The sequence below is a fragment of the Sciurus vulgaris genome, assembly GCF_902686455.1.
Source record: "Sciurus vulgaris genome assembly, chromosome: 4".
NCBI classification, from domain to species: Eukaryota; Metazoa; Chordata; class Mammalia; order Rodentia; family Sciuridae; genus Sciurus; species Sciurus vulgaris.
Genome location: NC_136464.1, coordinates 62214130 through 62240280, shown reverse-complemented (window position 1 = coordinate 62240280; position 26151 = coordinate 62214130).

Below are 26151 nucleotides of genomic sequence, written 5' to 3'. Positions count from 1 at the left end.
TCATTATAATGTGCCTTGGCTGGGTCTGTTGTAATTTTGTGTATTTGGAGTCCTATAAGCCTCTTGAACTTGATTTTCCATTTCATTGTTCAGATTTGGGAAATTTTCTGATATTATTTCATTGAATAGATTGTTCATTCCTTTGGTTTTTTTCTCTAAGCCTTCCTCAATCCCAATCATTCTTAAATTTGGCCTTTTCATGATATTCCATAGTTCTTGTAGATTCTGTTCATGATTTCTTACCATCTTCTCTGTTTGTTCAACTTTGCTTTCAAGGTTAAATATTTTGTGTTCAATGTCTGATTTTCTGTCTTCCAGGTGTTCTATCCTATTGGATATGCTTTCTATGGAGTTCTTAATTTGGTTTATTGTTTCCTTCATTTCAAGGATTTCTGTTTGTTTGTTTTTTTTTTCAATATCTCTAACTCTTTATTGAAATGATCTTTTGCTTCTTGTATTTGCTCTTTTAACTGTCGATTGGTGAGATCATTCAATGACTGCATTTGGTCTTTCATCTCATCATTCAGTGCCTGCATTTGCTCTTTCTTCTCATTGTTTGCTTCCCTGATCATTTTAATTATGTACATTCTGAACTCCTTTTTTCTCATTTCTTCTGCCATGCTGTCATTGGGTTTTATTAATGTAACATCTAGATTTGTTTGGGGCATTTTCTTCCCTTGTTTTCTCATATTGTTCAGGTATCAGTGGGACTCTGAGGTATTGCAGATTTCCTCTATTGACTTATAATGTCCCTGAAGATTTGTAGTATATCCCCTCTTAGCCTTCAGTAGGCTGAAGTCTTGAAGGAAGTTGATAGTGCAGTGCTCCACAAGAAAGCTGCCTCTCTAAGGGTGGTGGCCTTCAGGTTGGTTATATTTCCTATTAGTAGGCAGAGGTGCCTCCACTTGTTGACCAATGGTAATCCAAAGGTAAACTAGGCTGCCGGCTGAGGCAAGTCCTGTTTGGGCCTTTGTCTCTGGTTTTACTGTCCTTTTGGGAAAACCTCACCAGGCAGGGAAGACTCACTCGCTGGTTAGTTCCCCTCAATCTACAACCACTGTCTGGCCTGGGCTGCTTTCCTCTGCAACATTCCCAGGGGCCCGGACCTACCTCCTTGGCCTGGGAGCCTCACCCTTTGCAGACGAGTCTCCTTAGGCTGCCTCTCTGCAGAGAATCTGCCTGCAGTCCTGGAACCTTCGCTCTGTCCCTAAGCGTGTCTCTGTGTGTCTCTTCCACCAAGAAACCTCCTAGGTCCTGGGACCCTGCTCTGCACCTAATCGCCTGGCTATATGGCCCCTCCACTGAGCAGCCACCTGGAGCTCCGTACAATCGCTCCGAGTCCCAGTGACCTGCTGCATGCCTCTTCCTCCAGACAGCCGCCTGGTGTTCCTGTGTGGTCACTAGGAGTCCAAGCAACTCACTGTGTGCCTCCTCCTCCCGCCAACCACCCGTAGCCCTGGGCAGTCACTCCCAGTCCAAGTGACCCGCCCCACTCCTCCTCCTCCTCCTCCGGGTTGCCCCCCAGGTGTTCAGTAGGGGTTGCTCTGAGTCGCTCTGAGTCCAATCGACCCACTGCACGCAGCCACCCGGAGCTCTTGTGTGGCCACTCCAAGACCAAGCAACCCACCACTCCTCCTCCGGGCAGCCCCCGGTGTTCAGGAGTGGTCGCTTTGAGTCCAGACAACTCACCACTTGCCTCGTCCTCTGAACAGCTTCCTGGACCTCTGATGCAGTCACTCTGAGTCCAAGCGACCTGCCATGCTCCTCCTCCTCCTCCTCCTGCGGGTAGGCCCCGGTGTTCAGGAGTGGTCGCTCTGAGTCCAAACAGCTCTCTGCCCAGCTCCTCCTCTGGCAACCGCCTGTAGGTCTCTCACGGCCACTTCTTAATGACAAAGTGAACTGGATTTTGCCTCCCCAGCCCTTTGTTCTCCAAGCAGAGAGCAGGGCCACGGAACCTATTCGCTGCACAGCATGGACAATTTTAGAGTCACTTCCAATTCCCAGCACTTGGTTATTCCTCAATGGTTCTCCACCGCCACTCGGCCCGCCAGCTTCTTGGCCTCCTCAGCCTTGGACATGGTCGAGGCAGCAGGCAGACGTCGTTGGAGTCCCGGTCGTTGGCGCCATGTGCCCAGGCAGTGCGTGCCCAGATTTTTATTTTTTATATTAATTTCTTTCTGCATTTTCTCTTACATTTCTCCCATTGGAGAAGGTAAATTTGTGCTTTATTTTCTCAGGTAAGGAATTTATGTTGAAAGCAAAAGTGTCTTTGAAAATTTACTGGTTTTCATGCTCCAAACCTAAACTTCTTGAGGATAGGTATTTAAAAAAAGATTTTTGGATGTCGATAGACCCTTATTCATTTATTTATATGTGGGGCTGAGGATCAAACCCAGTGCCTCACACATGCTAGGCAAGCGCTCTACCACTGAACCACAACCCCCGTCCTCAAGGAAATGTTTTGAGAAAGAACAGTAAAGGATTCCACATTAGAGGATTAGAGTTCTGTGGAGTCCTCCATAGTGAGAAATGGGATTCTTTCTCCAAAACATCCAGAGTTGCCTTGTTTAAAAGCAGACTACTTCTGTCATGTATTTAGAGTGGTTGGTCCCTAAGTATCAGGGTTCTCAACCTTGTAAAAGATTCCAGTTTCCTCAGTGTGACCAGAGGCTTGGCGCTGCTGGACTGAGAGTTCCCTTGTGAACCAGTATTTTTAAGCTGCCAGTTGGTGACAAGTGTACATCTCTAACTAAGGGAAAATAGGCTCCTCCTCAAAGATTTGATGGTCTGAGATTCTAGAATCTTGACATGCCCACATCTCAGGGTTGAGTGTGCACCATGGAAGAATCAGATTGAATATCTGTCAACCTGGTGGTGAAAATTTAATCTTATTTATATAAATTAAAGAAAAATATTTTTCTCACTTTGAGTTTCTGTCTTGTGATTCATAAATGTGTATCAAAAACTGACTTGTTTTTACTCTACCCAAATGTCTCAAAGAGACTTTTGTTTTCTCCTCAAAGAGATATTTAATGGTAATTTACATATTTTCCTCCTTTAAGAAGTGACAAATGCAGTTACAGCAATGTGAGCTACTCATGCACAGGATTTTTTTTTTTCTTTTATGATTATACTTAGCAGTGATTTATTTAGCATCATTCTAGATATCATTCTCTTCCAGTGTCAGGATGAAACTCAAACAGTTCAAAAGATGAAGTAAAGACTAGAGGCTTAAAGTGGTAATTTCTGTTACTTACTATGCATCTCAAAACAGTTGTTAATTATAGAAGTATGAATATTTTAGATGATAAAGACAATCTATTAAAGAGTGTACCTTTTGAAAATGGATAACTGTTTTGACAGAATGTTTATTTCAGTCTGAAGAAATGGGAAATTATGGTTTTTAAAAATGAAACAAAGACTGTCTAAAATGTTCTACATATGCCAAGAGACTATAAAGTGTTGAATTTATATATTAATGATAAGTTTTTTATTGAAATTTGCATGGAACTTGAAGAACATTTTGCAACTTAGCTGTTCATATTACTGCATTATTTTATAAACTACTGTTTTTTAAATGAAAACTTTAAGAAATGAATATTTTTAAGGTAGAAAATGATCCTATAAGTGAGTTAGACTTTACTGATGTTTTATCTTATTCTAATTGTTATATCAATGCCACTGTTAATGTTATGATACTTGTAAAACATTTCCAAAAGTAGTATTGTTCTTTCTTGTACAATAGCATACATAATTAAATTTTTCTCTCTCATGACAAGTTGAGTGATCAAAGTGAATCTTCATGTGACATAAATATTACTTGGGCACAACAAACACATACAAACATGATAGTTTTTATATGTGTTTAGACATATTTCTACTTCAATAATGAATACTGGTGTTTACAACTGTCAGTTCTTATCAATGATCAGACTGGCCACAATAAAGACCATGTGAAGACTTGTTAAAATAAAAGATATCTGCTTCTGTAATTTTGGTTGTGATTCAACAGATGTGGTATGAATTCATAGTTTAATAGCACTCCAGAGCTTTAAAGCTCTTCAGATGGTGTTGACAAATTGCCTCTGTTAACTTTTACTTATGCCGAATGTTATAAAACAGACAGGTTTCCAAAATTGTAATTGTATACCTACCTTGGGGAAAAACCTGGACAAAATAAACTACTATAGTTACTGACATGAAGGAGAGGATCAACTTCTTCCTTTTTTTTTTTTTTTAATAAAAAAATCAAGCTCCCATATATCTATTTGCTAGAAATTAGCATCCTGAAAAGTTCTCCTAATTACTTCTGAGAATTTTGCAGGTTTTATCAGCTTTATGTTAATGCTTTTGTTTCTCATAGCTTTATGGAGGTCCTCATACTGTCTGCTCTGATTGCCCCATATCCTCACTATCTCTACACGATTATCACTGTGAATCAGTGGAAGCTTGGAGCAGTTGCTCATTCTTTGCATCTTTCCAAATAGGAGCAGAAATCGTACCCCAGTCACTGTTGCTTCAGGTCTCCACATATCTCAGGGATCACTTCAAACCTATTCAGGGCATGAAGTCATCCCAAGAACATTAGCTTTTAAGATATTCATTTCTTTAGAGAAAACCTAGGAATTTCCTTAAACCTTAAATATGTCCCAATCTTTATCAGTCATGGCTAGGGACATAGGGATACATTGTTATCAATGAATATAGTAAGAAGGGAAATTACAAACTAAATAACGTAACATCATTGTAGTAGAATGGTTTTAATATAGGAAAAGTAATAAAGGCCCTCAGAGAAATCAGATTCTATGTTTACACAAATGTTGGTGTATATTAAAAAACAGAAATAGATTATTAAAACAGTATTATTGAATGCATTAACTGAAAAATTTGCTGTCCTGATTGTAATGCTATAGTGAATGACAAAGAACAACCTCTCTTAAAAAAAAAAAAGAGAGAGAGAGAGAGAGACAATTGGTGAGTCCGATTGTGATTTGAATCACATAGGTTTCCAAAGACAAGCAGGAATGTCTAAAATACTTAATGAATATAGTTTTACTTTTATATCCATATATACATGTAATTATACATATTATGGATATAATTATTCTTATGAACTTGGTTCTGCTTGTCACTTCTCCTGGAAAAAGTAGATGTGACAGTTGGTAAATAAGCCAGATTCAGCAGTTTTGCCTCTATTTGCATTGGTATCGATTATTACATGCACAGGAATGGCTATCATTTATAATGCATATTCTCTGTTGTGTTCAGAGTCTATCCTGAAGTTTCAGGAAGCCCTGTACTGTACCTGCAAAAGTCAAGTTTTATTACTTTGATAATATTTATGAATTAACTCAGTAATTCTCTCCAAAGAATCCAATAAAATGGCTCTGGACATTCATTAAATAATTAGTTTCAGAGAAACATAATTCTCATTTGTAATAGATTCTTCTCTTTGTCTCCCTCGTTATATTTTTACTTTTGATCACACTATTACTTTCTTACATTAGGGAAGCTAAGGGAGGTGATGTCCCCAGAAATTGCCCCTGTCATCTGAAGACAAACCCTATACACAGAAAAATGTTCTATTAAGAAATTAACTCAGGAAAAAAAAAAAAAAGAAATTGAGAAAGAAATTTTATTGGGCAGGAAATTGGAATATTTCATCATGATATAAATGACAATACCTTCTTATATCCAAACAATTCACTCATTGACTCAGTGATCTGACTTCAGAATGTCTGTTGGGAAGATGAGAGTGTAAATGTGGGTCAGTTGTAATGGCATGGAGAGCTGGAATGAAAATAATAGAAAGTTGTTTTAAATTAAATAGAAATAAAAATAATGCACAGTCTTTCTACAAGGCTAGAAATAAACCTATAAAGCTACTTTTATATTAGTAACCTCAATTTACTATCTATTTGATATTTTTATAATATTTCAATAATGCAGTAATTGTGCTCCTTAATCATTTATAAAACAGTTGAGTAATTATTTAATTTACTTCAGGTTTGTAAACTTATTTTTTAAAAAGATAACAAACAAATTACACAGTGATTAAAAATCACAATAATAAACCTCAGGAAAGTTTAAAAACTGATATCATGAGGAAAATTCAAAGAGAAAAAATCCTTGATGCTTCTATAATTATTTCAGATATGCTTGCTGCAGAAATCATACAACAATTAAAATAATGGTCTCGGATTATTTATTTGCCTCCAGCCATTTTCAATTGTGGAACTTTTTCTCCTCAAACTGGGCTGCATTGAAGTGTTTTGTTTTTAAAGAAACTTTGAAAGCGTTGACTGATAAAACTAATTATCTGCTTGAGGAAAATCTATGAGACTAAAACAATACTACTTTGATTGACTGCAAAAGAAAAATCCAACAATTGAATATTTGGTCTTTTTACCAGATCAAACATCAAACTATCAAAAACAAAATTATTTATTCAAAGAAGATATTATTTGACAAACTTTTAAAGGGTCTCTTAAAAGGTGTTAATTTGTTTTATCTATTTTTGTATGTTCAAACAAACACATGCTCATGAATCTTAATGGTCCAAATTCATTTCTGTAAAAGAAAGGCTTACAGTTGTCAGGAACATGGGTTCAAGTTTGAAGTGAAATCTAATTTTGTCTCACTCAGTAACTTGAATTTCAGAATAATTCATGTAACATTTTTAAGCCTCGTTTTTCTTACCTGCAAAATGCAATATTGTTATGGATATGCATTAGATGATTAATTTAAAGCATATGGCTTTACAAATATTTGTAAACAGAAACAAAATTGAAATATTTACAAATAGCATTAGATTAGTAAACTACTAGAATAGTATTAGCTGCTTTCATTCTATAATTATGTTTTTATGATAGAAAAACAACTCACATTTTTGAACAAAAAAATCTTTGATGGACAGAAAGAACATTTGAGACAGGGTTTTCAGAATATAGTAGTCCAGGCTGCTCCAAAGAATTTCACAAACTGGGTGGCTTAAACAATAGGGTCTGAGAAGTCTAAGATCCTGATATCAGCAGTGGTTGGATTCTTGCTGAAGTCCTCTTCCTCTTTTGACTGTGAAAGAGTGAACTATTTACATTTATACAAGAGTTGTCCAGGGGAAAAAATATGATTGCACCAGTTAGAATCCAATGTTTTAATCTAAACTGCTATCTATATAGTTCAATACAAAATATATATCCTTATTTTGGATATATCTCCAGTTCCAGATAAGTTTATCTCAGAGTTTATAGGAAATGAGTTCTAATAATCTGACAAGTACCTCCAGGGTTGTACCACCAAATGTACACTCTTCATTTACTTCACTTCTGTTCCTGCACTAGAATAAATGATCTTTTATTTTTCTATTTGCTCTCTCAGTGAATGAATTCAGTGTTCATTCAGTCATCAAAATAAATTTACTAGATTACACCCTTTTAAATTTTACTAGATATGCTCTCATACCTCCATTTGGCATGCATTCTATGTTAGTTCTGTATAATTCTACATTCTTAAAGACTGATTCAATTTCATTTTATTTTATGATATTGGAATTTGAACCCAGGGCCTTTTACATGGCATAGGCACCTTATGGCTAAGCTATGTCTCCAGGTCATTCTTGAAGGTTTAAACTTTCTCTTCCAAAATATCCTGTTTGGGACTCTTTTTTTTGTAATTTAGCTTTTAATGTTTTACAGATGCATTTTGATTCATTGTACACAAATGGGGTACATAATTTCATTTCTATGATTGTACACAATGTAGATTCATACCATTTGTGTAATCATATATGTACATAGGGTAATGATGTCTGCCTCATTCCATCATTTTTCATATCCCCCTCCCTCTCATTTGTTTCTACATGATCTAAAGTTCCCCCATTCTTCTCTCACCGCCCCCATTATATATCATTCTCCACTTATGAGGGAAAACATTCAGCCTTTGGTTTTTTGGGCTTGACTTATTTCACTTAACATGATATTCTTCAATTCCATCTATTTATTTGCAAATGCCATGATATTATTCTTCTTTGTGGCTGATTAGTATTCCATTGTGTATATATACCAGAGTTTTTTATCCATTCATCTGTTGAAGGGCATCTAGGTTAGTTCCACAATCTGGCTATTGTGAACTAAGCTTCTATAAACATTGATGTGGCTGTGTTACTGTAGTTTGCTGATTTTAGGTCCTTTGGGTATAAACGAGGAATGGGATAATTGGGTCAAATGTGGGTCCATTCCAAATTTTCTTAGGATTCTCCATACTGCTTTCCAGAGTGGCTGCACCAATTTGCAACTCCACCAGCAATGTAAAAGTGTGCCTTTTTCCCTATATCCATGCCAACATCTATTATTGTTTGTGTTCTTGATAAAAGTCATTCTAATTGGAGAAAGATAAAATCTTAGTTGTATTAATTTGCATTTCTCTAATTACTAGAGATATTGAACACTTTTTCATATATATATTAATTGCCTATGTGTCTTCTTCTGTAGTGTCTGTCCAGGTCCTTGGCCCATTTATTGATTGGGTTCTTTGTATTTTTGGTGTAAAGTTTTGTAAGTTCTTTATAAATTTTGGAGATAAGTGCGCTATCTGAAGTGCATGTGGAAAAGATTTTCTCCCACTCTGTAGGCTCTCTCTTCACATTCTTGATTGTATCCTTTGGTGAAGTAAAGCTTTTTAGTTTGAGTCCATCCCATTTATTGATTCTTGCTATGATTTCTTGTGCTTTGGGAGTCTTAGACTTCCTGTTTGGGACTTTTTAAGTTCTTATTTTCTGAATGTTAAGTCTGTCTTCATTTTGTAAGCTTTTGCTCTTTTTTATTCTCCTTTCAGAGCAGTCTTTCTCAAGCATAAATCTGATCATATTAGTTCCAAGCTTACATGTCTGTGATTGCTTCACATTACCTGTTAAAAACATATTCCCATTTCTGGCTAGATCAACATGCTTCATTACACCTGGTATGTTGGATTCTCATGGTCACATTTGTAAAATATGTTTGTGTTATCTTCCCTTCTTCAGCTAATGCCTACAAAATCCAACTCAAGCAAGAGTTAGCTAAAAGAGAGTGTATATATATATATATATATATATATATATACATACCTGTGATTCATTCAATAACTTATGACATGAAAATGAAATCATTTACTCATCTTCAATATTAGATACATTTTAAGAGTGAAGGTTTGCATATTTTTGAACATACCGGAGATATAGCGTTGCAACCTCAAAACAGGTACTTAGTAAGTATTTGATTAAAAAAATTATTGCCCAAGAATGAAGGAAAATTTAGTCTATACCTATTATGCCTATGTGACAAATATACCTATACCTATATGCCCACATAAATATTAAGTGAAAACAAGTGGTGGTTTCATACACAGCATATTTAGTTTATCCCACTTTAAAGATACATAATGTGCAGTTGGAATATCATGTATCCCAATGAAAGATAGTGTACCATCAAATTAAAATCATTGCCCATCCTGCTTATAGGGCAATTAGCCACACATACATCAGTATAGATTATATTGGGTAGTGAGCGGTTGAAAACAGGTTTTTCTCTCATAATTGCTTAACATTTGCAGGAAATATGTCAGTAAAAGTCATATGGGAAGCTAATTATGACTGCCATAGAAAAACAAACCCAAACTTGACAAGGTATTATCTTTAGGTTCTCCCTAATCAGACAGTGGCAGGACAAGCAAGAAGAAATTACTTTCTTTACTGAATATTGTACTTCTTCGTGTCTAGAGTAATCTGAGTCACTCAGAGAGGAAATGACATTTTGTGTCTGCGGTAGGATGCTTCTTATAAATTTGGCTCAAAATCTAATCTGCACAGTTTTCACAGAATTTGAGAGCTGGATGAGACTTTAACAATCAACCAAAGTAGTTTCTCAAACATGTCACCTGGGCTTTACTGACTAAAATTCTGGTTATAAGGCATCTTCTCTGGAGTTTAAATTATCACAGTTGAGTTGGGGACCAGAAATTAGTACCTTGAAACAACCTAAACCAGTGTTTCTTAAATATTAGTATTAATAAAAAGCATCTGGGGTTCTTTTAAACCATGCAAATTGCCAGGAACTTGAGCCCCAGGTCAGAACTCTTAGGATTAGGGTCTGTGGACCTGTGTTTAACAAGCTTCTGGGGTGCTTTTTATTAGGGAAGCCTGGAGAAACACTGGTGAATTTAATCAATTTGATTTATAAGCCAAGTACATTGACAGGTTAGAATAACATAATAAGGGAGTTGAAGAAAATCAGTCATTTTGTGAAGGAAATATTTCGATTCTTATTTAGAGTAAGAAAATCAGGCTCAGAAGGTTCAAGGTCTTGACAGAATAATGAAACTAGGCAATGACAGAGTGAGGATTCTTACTTAGTTTTTTTTTATTTTGTAAGGCTATCCCTTCAAGATGTATCTTCCTATGATGCATTTAATAGGCATATCTTACAAATATGTTGTTACTATTAATTTTGTTAATGTTGAATTGTAATCATTACAATTCTATATCAACCAATGACTTGGTTCTTAAGTAGGAGATAAAAAAGCATAGAGGCAGAGGTAGAAGACTGGAAACTGCTTGGGAATGCTCTCACCATGTGTGGGTGAAAGGGAAGAAGGTAGGTTCTCTCGTATTTCTATTTCTGCCTCCGTGGAAAAGAACATTTCTTCCCAAGGTTGCACCATTCTCCATTCCTCATTCCACACCTATTACCTCCCTTTTCTCAGTTGGAGATGTGACCAGTATAAATGGTCAGAATATGAGAGATTCTTTGAGGTGCTTTCCATAATTGAATTGTATTCCTACTAAGAAAGGAGCTACAGATGTGGAAGCTAGATCTCTTGGATTGTTGCTAATTAGTCAAGTAAATTTGATGATCTCCCCAGAGACCCAGGCATTTTAGTTTAAAGAAAAAGACTAGGAAGCTACCCTTACTGTGGTTGTGTATGCCAGGGCTGCTTGGCTGAGTTGTACATATGACACATATAGGCTTGTCCATGTAGCCTAGAATCCCATGCAAAAGAGTGTATCATAGGGGAATGTTTGGGGATATTTTTTATATCCTGTGATAGGAGGACTATAGCTCCATGAGGCTCCAATTCATATTCCATAGACTTTGTTAAAAGAAAAAGGAATTTCTTTAATACACTGAAATCTGCCCTGACTTCCAAATTGGGTGCCAGATTCAGTCTCTGAAACTTCTATTGATTGTAGCCCTCTAGTTATTAAAGCTAACAATAGTTGAACATTGTGTTAAATAAGTGTTCATGTCTCACACAATACTCAAAACACCCTTCAACACAGGATCTCTATGGTTTGATTCTGGACAAATACATATAGAGTCTAAGAATGTTTCCCATTGTAGTATAACAATTAAGTAGCATATATAGTTCTGGAACCCAGTCTGATCTAAACTAGTATCCACCAAAAGGGTAATCTCATATGGTTACATTTATAAAGACTTTTTGGAGGAGTAAAAATGTATCTATAAAAATTAAAATTAAAAAAATTAAAATAAAGATGTACACATTAAATGTTATATATTCTGACTTGGCTATCAAAATTATATCCCTCACATAAAGTAATAGTATTTGCACAGGACACATACACAACCTACTTTATGCTTTAAGTCATCTCTAGTTACTTATAATATGTAATACAATGTAAATGCTATGTAAATAGATTTTTATTGTATTGGTTAGTGAAAAATGACAAGAAAAAAAAGGGTACAGTACAGATGAAATTATTTTTACATTATTTTTGAACCATGGTTGGTTGAATTCATACATGCATAATCCATGGATATAGAGGGCCTAAGATGTGTATATGCACACACATATATTTACACATATATCATGTATTTTACAATGCATATTATATCTACACATAATACATGCATGTATATATAAACAATAAAGTGTCCACCAAAATGGTGATTTCATATGTTTAAATATATATTATTTTTCTTTATACACACACACACACACACACACACACACACACACACACACAAATATACCATAGTAGATAGCATATATATGTGTGTGTGTGTATGTGCTATCCATCATACCACATATCCCTATACACACAAATATGCACACATACACATGTGCAATGAAATTTGGGAAAATGAGAAAAAGTATTATTGTTAGCAGATGACTATGAGACCCTAGTCAGAATATTACTAATTAATATATTTGTTTATCCAGGGTTTATATAAACAATAGGTATCAAACAAAAAGGACATTTATTAATTGATTGATACATATTCTTCTTTTGGTTAGTTTTGCTAGTTTTTATTTATTTATTTATTTTTTTGGTTATTTTAACCTTCATGAAGACAAATTTATCCACGTAATGACTTTAACCAAATAGAATTTCTAGTAGATATGCAGAAAGTAGATGTACCCAGCATTGCTTTCTACATTCCTCCCAAATAAATTCAGTATATTTTCTGAATGAGAGTGCATTCATTATGTTTTTGCTTGAGTTAGTATGTATTCTCCAAATTTTTTCAAGTGATTTTCACAGGGTTTCTAGCCCCTACTATAATCACATAGGCATGGTAGTTGTGTCTTTATATAAAGTAGCACTGAGTTTTCTTTTTTTCTTTTCTTTTCTTTCTTTATTTTTGTACCAGGGATTGAACCCAGGGCACTTAATCACTGAGCCACATCCCCAGCCCCCTTTTTTATTTTTTATTTGAGACAGGGTCTCACTAAGTTGCTCAGGGCCTCACTAAATTTGCTGAGTCTGGCTTTGAACTTATGATCCTCCTGCCTAGCCTTCCTAGCCACTGTAATTACAATTGTGCATCACCACACCTGGTAGCAGTGAGTTTTCTAAGGAAGAATCAACAAACTATTGTTCAACAATTTGAATACAAAATCATCCATGATATAGATGTAGTAGTACTTTCTTATAATAGATTATGAATTAGGCAGCATATATTCTAAACATGTGATATTAAACTTATAATACTGTCTTTTTGAAGTTCTATTTTTCATTTATATGTTTATTCGACCTCTCACAAAACCAGCATTTTAAAAGTCCAAGCATGTTGGGGTCTCTGGAAAATTTTTTTCTTTTTTTTTTTGTGATCAACAAGAACTTTTAATAAGGTAAAGGATGGATTAAAAATTTGCATAATACATATTACAGCTAAATAGACATTCAACCAATACAATTCAATGACAGTCCTTCCACATGTACTTCTTTGTGTGTGTGTGTGTGTGTGTGTGTGTGTGTGTGTGTGTATACCATATACATTTCTGGAAAATTTCTGTCAAGGCATAGGGGCTTATTTTGTTACAAAAGTACATATTTAGTTCACTTAGCATAATGTGCTCCAGTTCCATCCATTTACTGGCATATGCTGTAATTCCAATGTTGTTTAGGGCTGAGTAAAACTTCATTGTACTATCTATTATATTTTCTCAATCCACTCATCTAAGAATGAGTATCTGAACTGGTACCATAACTTGGTTCTTCTGAATTGCAGTGTTATACACATCAATGCAGCTATGTCACTATGGTATGCTGATTTGTTTCTATTTTCAGGAACTATTCTGTCTAATGACCTCCTTAATTATTCCAAATTCACATTGATTGAAATGTATTTCCCAGAGTACTTCAATATTCAAAATGAAGTACTTCAGAAGGAGCTTTGTAATCTTGCAGTCTGAAGAAGCCATATATATCTAGCATTCTCAAGAGAGATTCTGAGAACAACTCATCTTCTTAAAAGTTGCTGTATATTTTTTTTAAAACTTACTGACAAATTAGTCTAGTGATTTCAAAGTTGTTTTACTTAGAATAACCTTAATATATGAAGAATGTTCCCTGTAACACATAAGACAGGATAGGTAGTACTTATTTCCTAGCAAAAGCATTTTTGTCTTCTTTATGTCTTCTGATTCCCATTAGTTAAATTTTTACAGAGATATATCTGTATACTGATGACTATTTTATGTGCATTTTCCCTATCAGTTTTTTCTATTTTAACTCTAAAATACCTTACATTATAAAAAACTGAGTATAACTTAAATAATATATGATAATATTCTTATTATTCTCCTTAATTTGGTAGGAACTCCCCCCAAAATCATGTGGGATTTTCTTTTGTATCCCCAAGTTTTATTATCCTCTCTTCTAGTGTGTGGCAGTTTTCTTTGAAACAAATAAAAGTCAGTATTTGAAATCTTCCCGAAGAACAACTGGTAACTCTAATCTCCATTTCAGGAAACATTTCCCAATGACAAACTACTATTTTTGAAGTGAATTTTTAAAAAGTCATTTTGTTCCTTCTGTTGAATTGCTCATATTTAGAAATCAATACTGATTATGATTTTCTAACAGGCAAGACTGAGTTTTCTGGTGCTTAAATGTGGAGATAGTTCTTACTTGGGCTCACATACGAGAAAGCATATATCAGTGGAAGAAATTTGTAGCAGAAAAATTTGGACTATCTAAAACATATCATAGATTTTCATTTTTTTAAAATTTCTTTTTCTTTTATTGTAACAAATGGGATACATGTTGTTTCTCTGTACATGGCGTAAAGGCATACCATTTGTGTAATCATAAATTTACATAGTGTAATGTTGTTTGATTCATTCTTTTTTCCTTCCCCCAACCCCTCCTACCCCTCTTTTCCTTCTATACAGTCCTTCCTTCCTCCATTCTTGCCCCCTCCCTAACCCTAACTCTAACCCTAACACTAACCCCTCCCTCCCCCCATTATGTGTCATCATCCACTTATTAGTGATATCATTTGTCCTTTGGTTTTTTTTTTGAGATTGGCTTATCTCACTTAGCATGATATTCTCTAATTTCATGCATTTGCCGGCAAATGCAATTAATTTTATCATTCTTTATGGCCGAGTAATATTAACATTTTGTGTGGTGTGTGTGTGTGTGTGTGTGTGTGTGTGTATATATCACAGTTTCTTTATCCATTCATCAATTGAAGGACATCTAGGTTGGTTCCATAATCTGGCTATTGTGAATTGAGCAGCTATGAACATTGATGTGGCTGTATCTCTGTAGTATGCTGATTTTAAGTCCTTGGGTATAGGCCAAGGAGTGGGATAGCTGGGTCAAATGGTGGGTCCATTCCAAGTTTTCTAAGGAATTTCCACACTGCTTTCCAGAGTGGCTGCACTAATTTGCAGACCCACCAGCAATGTATGAGTGTACCTTTTTCCCCACGTCCTTGCCCACTGCCAGTTGTTGCTTGTATTCTTGATAATCGCCATTCTAATTGGGGTGAGATGGAATCTTAGGGTAGTTTTGATTTGCATTTCTCTTATTACTAGAGATGTTGAACATTTTTCCATATGTTTGTTGATTGCTTGTAGATCTTCTTCTGTGAAGTGTCTATTCATTTTCCTTAGCCCATTTGTCAATTGGATTATTTGTATTCTTGGTGTAGTTTTTTGAGTTCTTTATAGATTCTGGAGATTAGTGCTCTATCTGAAGTATGATTGGCAAAGATTTCTCCCACTCTGTAGGTTCTTTCTTCGCATTGCTGATAGTTTCATTTGCTGAGAGAAGATTTTTAGTTTGAATCTATCCCAGTTATTGATACTTGCTTTTATTTCTTGTGCTATGGGAGTCCTGTTGAGGAAGTCTGGTTCTAAGGCGACATGTTGAGATCTGGACCTACTCTTTCTTCTATAAGATGCAGGGTCTCTGGTCTGATTCCGGGGTCCTTAATCCATTTTGAGTTTAGTTTTGTGCATGGTGAGAGATATGGGTTTAGTTTCATTCTGTTGCAAATGGATTTCGAATTCTCCCAGCAAAATTTGTTGAAGAGGCTATCTTTTCTCCAATTGCATATTTTTGGCACCTTTGTCTAGTATGAGAAAATTGTATTTATTTGGGTTTGTGGCGGTGTCCTCTATTCTGTAGCATTGATCTACCTTTCTATTTTGGTACCAATACCATGCCGTTTTTGTTACTATTACTTTGTAGTAGAGTTGAAGATCTGGTATTGCGATACCCCCTGTTTCACTCTTCCTGCTAAGGATTGCTTTAGCTATTCTGGGTTTCTTATTCTTCCAGATGAATTTCATAATTGCTTGCTCTATTTCTGTAAGGTACACCATTGGGATTTTAATTGGAATTGCATTGAATCTGTGTAGCACTTTTGGTAGTATGGCCATTTTGACAATATTAATTCTTCCTATCCAAGAACATGGGAGATCTTTCCATCTTCTAAGGTTTTCTTTAATTTTTTTCTTTAGTGTTCTGTAGTTCTCATTATAGAGGTCTTTCACCTCTTTTGTGAGATGATTCCCAGGTATTTATTGTTTTCGAGGCTATTGTGAATAGGGTAGTTTTCCTAATTATCCTTTCCAAAGACTCATCACTTATGTATAAAATGCATTAGATTTATGTGCATTGATCTTATATCCTGCTACTTTACTGAATTCACTTATGAGTTCTAAAACTTTTTCTGGTGCAATTTCCTGATTCCTCTAAGTATATAATTATATCATCAGCAAATAGGGATAGTTTGAGTTCTTCTTTTCCAATTCTATCCCTTTAATTTCTTTGGTCTAATTGCACTGGCTAGAGTTTCAAGAACGATATTCAATAGAAGTGGTGAAAGAGTTTGTAGGGGGAATGCTTTCAGTTTTTCACCATTTAGAATGATATTGGCGATGGGCTTAGCATAGATGGCCTTTACAATGTTAAGGAATGTTCCCACTATGCCTATTTTTTCTAGTGTTTTGAGCATGAAGGGGTGCTGTACTTTATCGAATGATTTTTCTGCATCTGTTGAAATAATCATGTGATTCTTAACTTTTAGTCTATTGATATGGTGAATGACATTTATTGATTTCCTGATGTTGAGCCAACCTTGCATCCCTGGGATGAAACCCACTTGATCATGGTGCACCAGCTTTTTAATATGTTTTTGTATGCAATTTGCTAAAATTTTGTTGAGAATTTTTGCGTCGATGTTCATTAAGGATATTGGTCTGAATTTTCTTTCCTTGAAGTGTCTCTGTCTGTTTTAGGTATCAGTGTGATATTGGCTTCATAGAATGAATTTGGGAGGGTTCCCTCCTCTTCTATTTTATGGAATACTTTGAGGAGTATTGGAATGAGCTCTTCTTAAAGGTTTTGTAGAACTCGGCTGAGAACCCATCTGGTCCTAGACTTTTCTTTGTTGGTAGGCTTTTGATGATTTCTTCTATTTTATTACTTGAAATTGGTCTATTTAAATTGTATATGTCGTCCTCGTTCAGTTTAGGGCAATTCATTTGTCTCTAGAAACCTGTTCATGTCTTCGAAATTTTCTATTTTGTTGGAGTATATATTTTCAAAATAGCTTCTAATTATGTTTTGTATTTCAATCGTGTCTGTTGTGATATTTTCTTGTTCATTCTGAATATTAGTGATTGGGTTTTCTCTCGTCTTCTCTTTGTTAGTGTGGCTAAAGGTTTATCAATTTTGTTTATTTTTCGAAGAATCAACTATTTATTTTGTCAATTTTTTGTATTGTTTCTTTTGTTTCAATTTCATTGATTTCAGCTCTGATTTTAACTATTTCCTGTCTTCTACTACTTTTGGTTTTGGTCTGTTCTTCTTTTTCTAGGCTCTGAGCTGTAGTGTTAGGTGGTTTATTTGTTGAGTTACTTCTTTTATTAAATGCGCTCCATGAATTAAATTTCCCTCTAATTACTGCTTCATAGTGTCCCAGAGATTTTGATATGATGTTTATTTGTTCTCATTTACCTCTAAGAATTTTTTAATTTCATCCTAATATCTTCTGTTAACCCATTCATCATATAATAGCATATTGTTTAATCTCCAGATGTTGGAGTAGTTTCTGTTTTTTACTTTTTCATTTATTTCTAACTTCAATCCATTATGATCTGATAGAATACAAGGTAGCGTCTCTATCTTCTTGTATTTGCTAACATTAGCTTTGTGGCATAAAACATGGTCTATTTTAGAGAAAGATCCATGTGCTGCTGAGAAGAAGTTTATTCGCTCTTGGTTGGTGGATATACTCTATAATATCTGGTAAGTCTAAATTATTGATTGTGTTATTGAGATCTATGGTTTCTTTGTTCAATTTTTGTTTGGAAGATCTGTCCAGTGTGAGAGAGGAGTGTTAAAATCACCTAGTATTATTGTGTTATGGTCTATTTGGTTTCTGAAATGAGAAGGTTTTGTTTGACATACATGGATGAGCCACTGTTTGGGGCGTAGATGTTTATGATTGTTATATCTTGCTGATTTATGCTTCCCTTAAGCAGTATGAAATGACCTTCTTTATCCCTTCTGAATAACTTTGGCTTGAAGTCCACATTATCTGAAATGAAGATGGATACTCCAGCTTTTTTGCTGAGTCCATGTGCATGGTATGTTTTTCCTATCCTTTCACCTTTAGTCTATGGGTATATTTTTCTATGAGGTGAGTCTCTTGCAGGCAGCATATTGTTGGATCTTTCATTGTAATCCAATCTGCCAGTCTATGTCTTTGATTGATGAATTCAGGCCATTAACATTCAGGGTTATTATTGAGATGTGATTTGTAATCCTGATCATTTGTTTATTTATTTATTTATTTATTTATTTATTTATTTATTTATTTGACATGACTTGGTTCCTCCTTTTTTTGACAATTCCTTTAGGATAATTCCTCCCTTTGTTGATTTGCTTCTTTGTTTTTCATCTCCTCCTCATGGAATATTTTGCTGAGAATATTCTGTAATGCTGGCTTTCTTTTGTAAATTCTTTTAGCTTTCATTTATCATGGAAGGATTTTATTTCATCATCAAATTTGAAGTTAAGTTTTGCTGGGTATAAGATTCTTGGTTGGCATCCATTTTCTTTCAGGGCTTGGTAAATGTTGTTCCAGGCCCTTCTAGCTTTTAGCATCTGGATTGAAAAATATGTTGATATCCTTATTGGTTTCCCTCTGAATGTAATTTGGTTCTTTTCTCTCACAGCCTTTAAAATTCTGTCTTTATTTTATATGTTGGGTATTTTCATTATAATGTGCCTTGGCTGGGTCTGTTGTAATTTTGTGTATTTGGAGTCCTATAAGCCTCTTGAACTTGATTTTCCATTTCATTGTTCAGATTTGGGAAATTTTCTGATATTATTTCATTGAATAGATTGTTCATTCCTTTGGTTTTTTTCTCTAAGCCTTCCTCAATCCCAATCATTCTTAAATTTGGCCTTTTCATGATATTCCATAGTTCTTGTAGATTCTGTTCATGATTTCTTACCATCTTCTCTGTTTGTTCAACTTTGCTTTCAAGGTTAAATATTTTGTGTTCAATGTCTGATTTTCTGTCTTCCAGGTGTTCTATCCTATTGGATATGCTTTCTATGGAGTTCTTAATTTGGTTTATTGTTTCCTTCATTTCAAGGATTTCTGTTTGTTTGTTTTTTTTTTTTCAATATCTCTAACTCTTTATTGAAATGATCTTTGCTTCTTGTATTTGCTCTTTTAACTGTCGATTGGTGAGATCATTCAATGACTGCATTTGGTCTTTCATCTCATCATTCAGTGCCTGCATTTGCTCTTTCTTCTCATTGTTTGCTTCCCTGATCATTTTAATTATGTACATTCTGAACTCCTTTTTTCTCATTTCTTCTGCCATGCTGTCATTGGGTTTTATTAATGTAACATCTAGATTTGTTTGGGGCATTTTCTTCCCTTGTTTTCTCATATTGTTCAGGTATCAGTGGGACTCTGAGGTATTGCAGATTTCCTCTATTGACTTATAATGTCCCTGAAGATTTGTAGTATATCCCCTCTTAGCCTTCAGTAGGCTGAAGTCTTTAAGGAAGTTGATAGTGCAGTGCTCCACAAGAAGCTGCCTCTCTAAGGGTGGTGGCCTTCAGGTTGGTTATATTTCCTATTAGTAGGCAGAGGTGCCTCCACTTGTTGACCAATGGTAATCCAAAGGTAAACTAGGCTGCCGGCTGAGGCAAGTCCTGTTTGGGCCTTTGTCTCTGGTTTTACTGTCCTTTTGGGAAAACCTCACCAGGCAGGGAAGACTCACTCGCTGGTTAGTTCCCCTCAATCTACAACCACTGTCTGGCCTGGGCTGCTTTCCTCTGCAACATTCCAGGGCCCGGACCTACCTCCTTGGCCTGGGAGCCTCACCCTTTGCAGACGAGTCTCCTTAGGCTGCCTCTCTGCAGAGAATCTGCCTGCAGTCCTGGAACCTTCGCTCTGTCCCTAAGCGTGTCTCTGTGTGTCCTCTTCCACCAAGAAACCTCCTAGGTCCTGGGACCCTGCTCTGCACCTAATCGCCTGGCTATATGGCCCCTCCACTGAGCAGCCACCTGGAGCTCCGTACAATCGCTCCGAGTCCCAGTGACCTGCTGCATGCCTCTTCCTCCAGACAGCCGCCTGGTGTTCCTGTGTGGTCACTAGGAGTCCAAGCAACTCACTGTGTGCCTCCTCCTCCCGCCAACCACCCGTAGCCCTGGGCAGTCACTCCCAGTCCAAGTGACCCGCCCCACTCCTCCTCCTCCTCCTCCGGGTTGCCCCCCAGGTGTTCAGTAGGGGTTGCTCTGAGTCGCTCTGAGTCCAATCGACCCACTGCACGCAGCCACCCGGAGCTCTTGTGTGGCCACTCCAAGACCAAGCAACCCACCACTCCTCCTCCGGGCAGCCCCCGGTGTTCAGGAGTGGTCGCTTTGAGTCCAGACAACTCACCACTTGCCTCGTCCTCTGAACAGCTTCCTGGACCTCTGATGCAGTCACTCTGAGTCCAAGCGACCTGCCATGCTCCTCCTCCTCCTCCTCCTGCGGGTAGGCCCCGGTGTTCAGGAGTGGTCGCTCTGAGTCCAAACAGCTCTCTGCCCAGCTCCTCCTCTGGCAACCGCCTGTAGGTCTCTCACGGCCACTTCTTAATGACAAAGTGAACTGGATTTTGCCTCCCCAGCCCTTTGTTCTCCAAGCAGAGAGCAGGGCCACGGAACCTATTCGCTGCACAGCATGGACAATTTTAGAGTCACTTCCAATTCCCAGCACTTGGTTATTCCTCAATGGTTCTCCACCGCCACTCGGCCCGCCAGCTTCTTGGCCTCCTCAGCCTTGGACATGGTCGAGGCAGCAGGCAGACGTCGTTGGAGTCCCGGTCGTTGGCGCCATGTGCCCAGGCAGTGCGTGCCCAGATTTTTATTTTTTATATTAATTTCTTTCTGCATTTTCTCTTACATTTCTCCCATTGGAGAAGGTAAATTTGTGCTTTATTTTCTCAGGTAAGGAATTTATGTTGAAAGCAAAAGTGTCTTTGAAAATTTACTGGTTTTCATGCTCCAAACCTAAACTTCTTGAGGATAGGTATTTAAAAAAAGATTTTTGGATGTCGATAGACCCTTATTCATTTATTTATATGTGGGGCTGAGGATCAAACCCAGTGCCTCACACATGCTAGGCAAGCGCTCTACCACTGAACCACAACCCCCGTCCTCAAGGAAATGTTTTGAGAAAGAACAGTAAAGGATTCCACATTAGAGGATTAGAGTTCTGTGGAGTCCTCCATAGTGAGAAATGGGATTCTTTCTCCAAAACATCCAGAGTTGCCTTGTTTAAAAGCAGACTACTTCTGTCATGTATTTAGAGTGGTTGGTCCCTAAGTATCAGGGTTCTCAACCTTGTAAAAGATTCCAGTTTCCTCAGTGTGACCAGAGGCTTGGCGCTGCTGGACTGAGAGTTCCCTTGTGAACCAGTATTTTTAAGCTGCCAGTTGGTGACAAGTGTACATCTCTAACTAAGGGAAAATAGGCTCCTCCTCAAAGATTTGATGGTCTGAGATTCTAGAATCTTGACATGCCCACATCTCAGGGTTGAGTGTGCACCATGGAAGAATCAGATTGAATATCTGTCAACCTGGTGGTGAAAATTTAATCTTATTTATATAAATTAAAGAAAAATATTTTTCTCACTTTGAGTTTCTGTCTTGTGATTCATAAATGTGTATCAAAAACTGACTTGTTTTTACTCTACCCAAATGTCTCAAAGAGACTTTTGTTTTCTCCTCAAAGAGATATTTAATGGTAATTTACATATTTTCCTCCTTTAAGAAGTGACAAATGCAGTTACAGCAATGTGAGCTACTCATGCACAGGATTTTTTTTTTTCTTTTATGATTATACTTAGCAGTGATTTATTTAGCATCATTCTAGATATCATTCTCTTCCAGTGTCAGGATGAAACTCAAACAGTTCAAAAGATGAAGTAAAGACTAGAGGCTTAAAGTGGTAATTTCTGTTACTTACTATGCATCTCAAAACAGTTGTTAATTATAGAAGTATGAATATTTTAGATGATAAAGACAATCTATTAAAGAGTGTACCTTTTGAAAATGGATAACTGTTTTGACAGAATGTTTATTTCAGTCTGAAGAAATGGGAAATTATGGTTTTTAAAAATGAAACAAAGACTGTCTAAAATGTTCTACATATGCCAAGAGACTATAAAGTGTTGAATTTATATATTAATGATAAGTTTTTTATTGAAATTTGCATGGAACTTGAAGAACATTTTGCAACTTAGCTGTTCATATTACTGCATTATTTTATAAACTACTGTTTTTTAAATGAAAACTTTAAGAAATGAATATTTTTAAGGTAGAAAATGATCCTATAAGTGAGTTAGACTTTACTGATGTTTTATCTTATTCTAATTGTTATATCAATGCCACTGTTAATGTTATGATACTTGTAAAACATTTCCAAAAGTAGTATTGTTCTTTCTTGTACAATAGCATACATAATTAAATTTTTCTCTCTCATGACAAGTTGAGTGATCAAAGTGAATCTTCATGTGACATAAATATTACTTGGGCACAACAAACACATACAAACATGATAGTTTTTATATGTGTTTAGACATATTTCTACTTCAATAATGAATACTGGTGTTTACAACTGTCAGTTCTTATCAATGATCAGACTGGCCACAATAAAGACCATGTGAAGACTTGTTAAAATAAAAGATATCTGCTTCTGTAATTTTGGTTGTGATTCAACAGATGTGGTATGAATTCATAGTTTAATAGCACTCCAGAGCTTTAAAGCTCTTCAGATGGTGTTGACAAATTGCCTCTGTTAACTTTTACTTATGCCGAATGTTATAAAACAGACAGGTTTCCAAAATTGTAATTGTATACCTACCTTGGGGAAAAACCTGGACAAAATAAACTACTATAGTTACTGACATGAAGGAGAGGATCAACTTCTTCCTTTTTTTTTTTTTTTAATAAAAAAAATCAAGCTCCCATTTATCTATTTGCTAGAAATTAGCATCCTGAAAAGTTCTCCTAATTATTTCTGAGAATTTTGCAGGTTTTATCAGCTTTATGTTAATGCTTTTGTTTCTCATAGCTTTATGGAGGTCCTCATACTGTCTGCTCTGATTGCCCCATATCCTCACTATCTCTACACGATTATCACTGTGAATCAGTGGAAGCTTGGAGCAGTTGCTCATTCTTTGCATCTTTCCAAATAGGAGCAGAAATCGTACCCCAGTCACTGTTGCTTCAGGTCTCCACATATCTCAGGGATCACTTCAAACCTATTCAGGGCATGAAGTCATCCCAAGAACATTAGCTTTTAAGATATTCATTTCTTTAGAGAAAACCTAGGAATTTTACCTTAAATATGTCCCAATCTTTATCAGTCATGGCTAGGGACATAGGGATACATTGTTATCAATGAATATAGTAAGAAGGGAAATTACAAACTAAATAACGTAACATCATTGTAGTAGAATGGTTTTAATATAGGAAAAGTAATAAAGGCCCTCAGAGAAATCAGATTCTATGTTTACACAAATGTTGGTGTATATTAAAAAACAGAAATAGATTATTAAAACAGTATTATTGAATGCATTAACTGAAAAATTTGCTGTCCTGATTGTAATGCTATAGTGAATGACAAAGAACAACCTCTCTTAAAAAAAAAAAAAGAGAGAGAGAGAGAGAGACAATTGGTGAGTCCGATTGTGATTTGAATCACATAGGTTTCCAAAGACAAGCAGGAATGTCTAAAATACTTAATGAATATAGTTTTACTTTTATATCCATATATACATGTAATTATACATATTATGGATATAATTATTCTTATGAACTTGGTTCTGCTTGTCACTTCTCCTGGAAAAAGTAGATGTGACAGTTGGTAAATAAGCCAGATTCAGCAGTTTTGCCTCTATTTGCATTGGTATCGATTATTACATGCACAGGAATGGCTATCATTTATAATGCATATTCTCTGTTGTGTTCAGAGTCTATCCTGAAGTTTCAGGAAGCCCTGTACTGTACCTGCAAAAGTCAAGTTTTATTACTTTGATAATATTTATGAATTAACTCAGTAATTCTCTCCAAAGAATCCAATAAAATGGCTCTGGACATTCATTAAATAATTAGTTTCAGAGAAACATAATTCTCATTTGTAATAGATTCTTCTCTTTGTCTCCCTCGTTATATTTTTACTTTTGATCACACTATTACTTTCTTACATTAGGGAAGCTAAGGGAGGTGATGTCCCCAGAAATTGCCCCTGTCATCTGAAGACAAACCCTATACACAGAAAAATGTTCTATTAAGAAATTAACTCAGGAAAAAAAAAAAAAAAGAAATTGAGAAAGAAATTTTATTGGGCAGGAAATTGGAATATTTCATCATGATATAAATGACAATACCTTCTTATATCCAAACAATTCACTCATTGACTCAGTGATCTGACTTCAGAATGTCTGTTGGGAAGATGAGAGTGTAAATGTGGGTCAGTTGTAATGGCATGGAGAGCTGGAATGAAAATAATAGAAAGTTGTTTTAAATTAAATAGAAATAAAAATAATGCACAGTCTTTCTACAAGGCTAGAAATAAACCTATAAAGCTACTTTTATATTAGTAACCTCAATTTACTATCTATTTGATATTTTTATAATATTTCAATAATGCAGTAATTGTGCTCCTTAATCATTTATAAAACAGTTGAGTAATTATTTAATTTACTTCAGGTTTGTAAACTTATTTTTTAAAAAGATAACAAACAAATTACACAGTGATTAAAAATCACAATAATAAACCTCAGGAAAGTTTAAAAACTGATATCATGAGGAAAATTCAAAGAGAAAAAATCCTTGATGCTTCTATAATTATTTCAGATATGCTTGCTGCAGAAATCATACAACAATTAAAATAATGGTCTCGGATTATTTATTTGCCTCCAGCCATTTTCAATTGTGGAACTTTTTCTCCTCAAACTGGGCTGCATTGAAGTGTTTTGTTTTTAAAGAAACTTTGAAAGCGTTGACTGATAAAACTAATTATCTGCTTGAGGAAAATCTATGAGACTAAAACAATACTACTTTGATTGACTGCAAAAGAAAAATCCAACAATTGAATATTTGGTCTTTTTACCAGATCAAACATCAAACTATCAAAAACAAAATTATTTATTCAAAGAAGATATTATTTGACAAACTTTTAAAGGGTCTCTTAAAAGGTGTTAATTTGTTTTATCTATTTTTGTATGTTCAAACAAACACATGCTCATGAATCTTAATGGTCCAAATTCATTTCTGTAAAAGAAAGGCTTACAGTTGTCAGGAACATGGGTTCAAGTTTGAAGTGAAATCTAATTTTGTCTCACTCAGTAACTTGAATTTCAGAATAATTCATGTAACATTTTTAAGCCTCGTTTTTCTTACCTGCAAAATGCAATATTGTTATGGATATGCATTAGATGATTAATTTAAAGCATATGGCTTTACAAATATTTGTAAACAGAAACAAAATTGAAATATTTACAAATAGCATTAGATTAGTAAACTACTAGAATAGTATTAGCTGCTTTCATTCTATAATTATGTTTTTATGATAGAAAAACAACTCACATTTTTGAACAAAAAAATCTTTGATGGACAGAAAGAACATTTGAGACAGGGTTTTCAGAATATAGTAGTCCAGGCTGCTCCAAAGAATTTCACAAACTGGGTGGCTTAAACAATAGGGTCTGAGAAGTCTAAGATCCTGATATCAGCAGTGGTTGGATTCTTGCTGAAGTCCTCTTCCTCTTTTGACTGTGAAAGAGTGAACTATTTACATTTATACAAGAGTTGTCCAGGGGAAAAAATATGATTGCA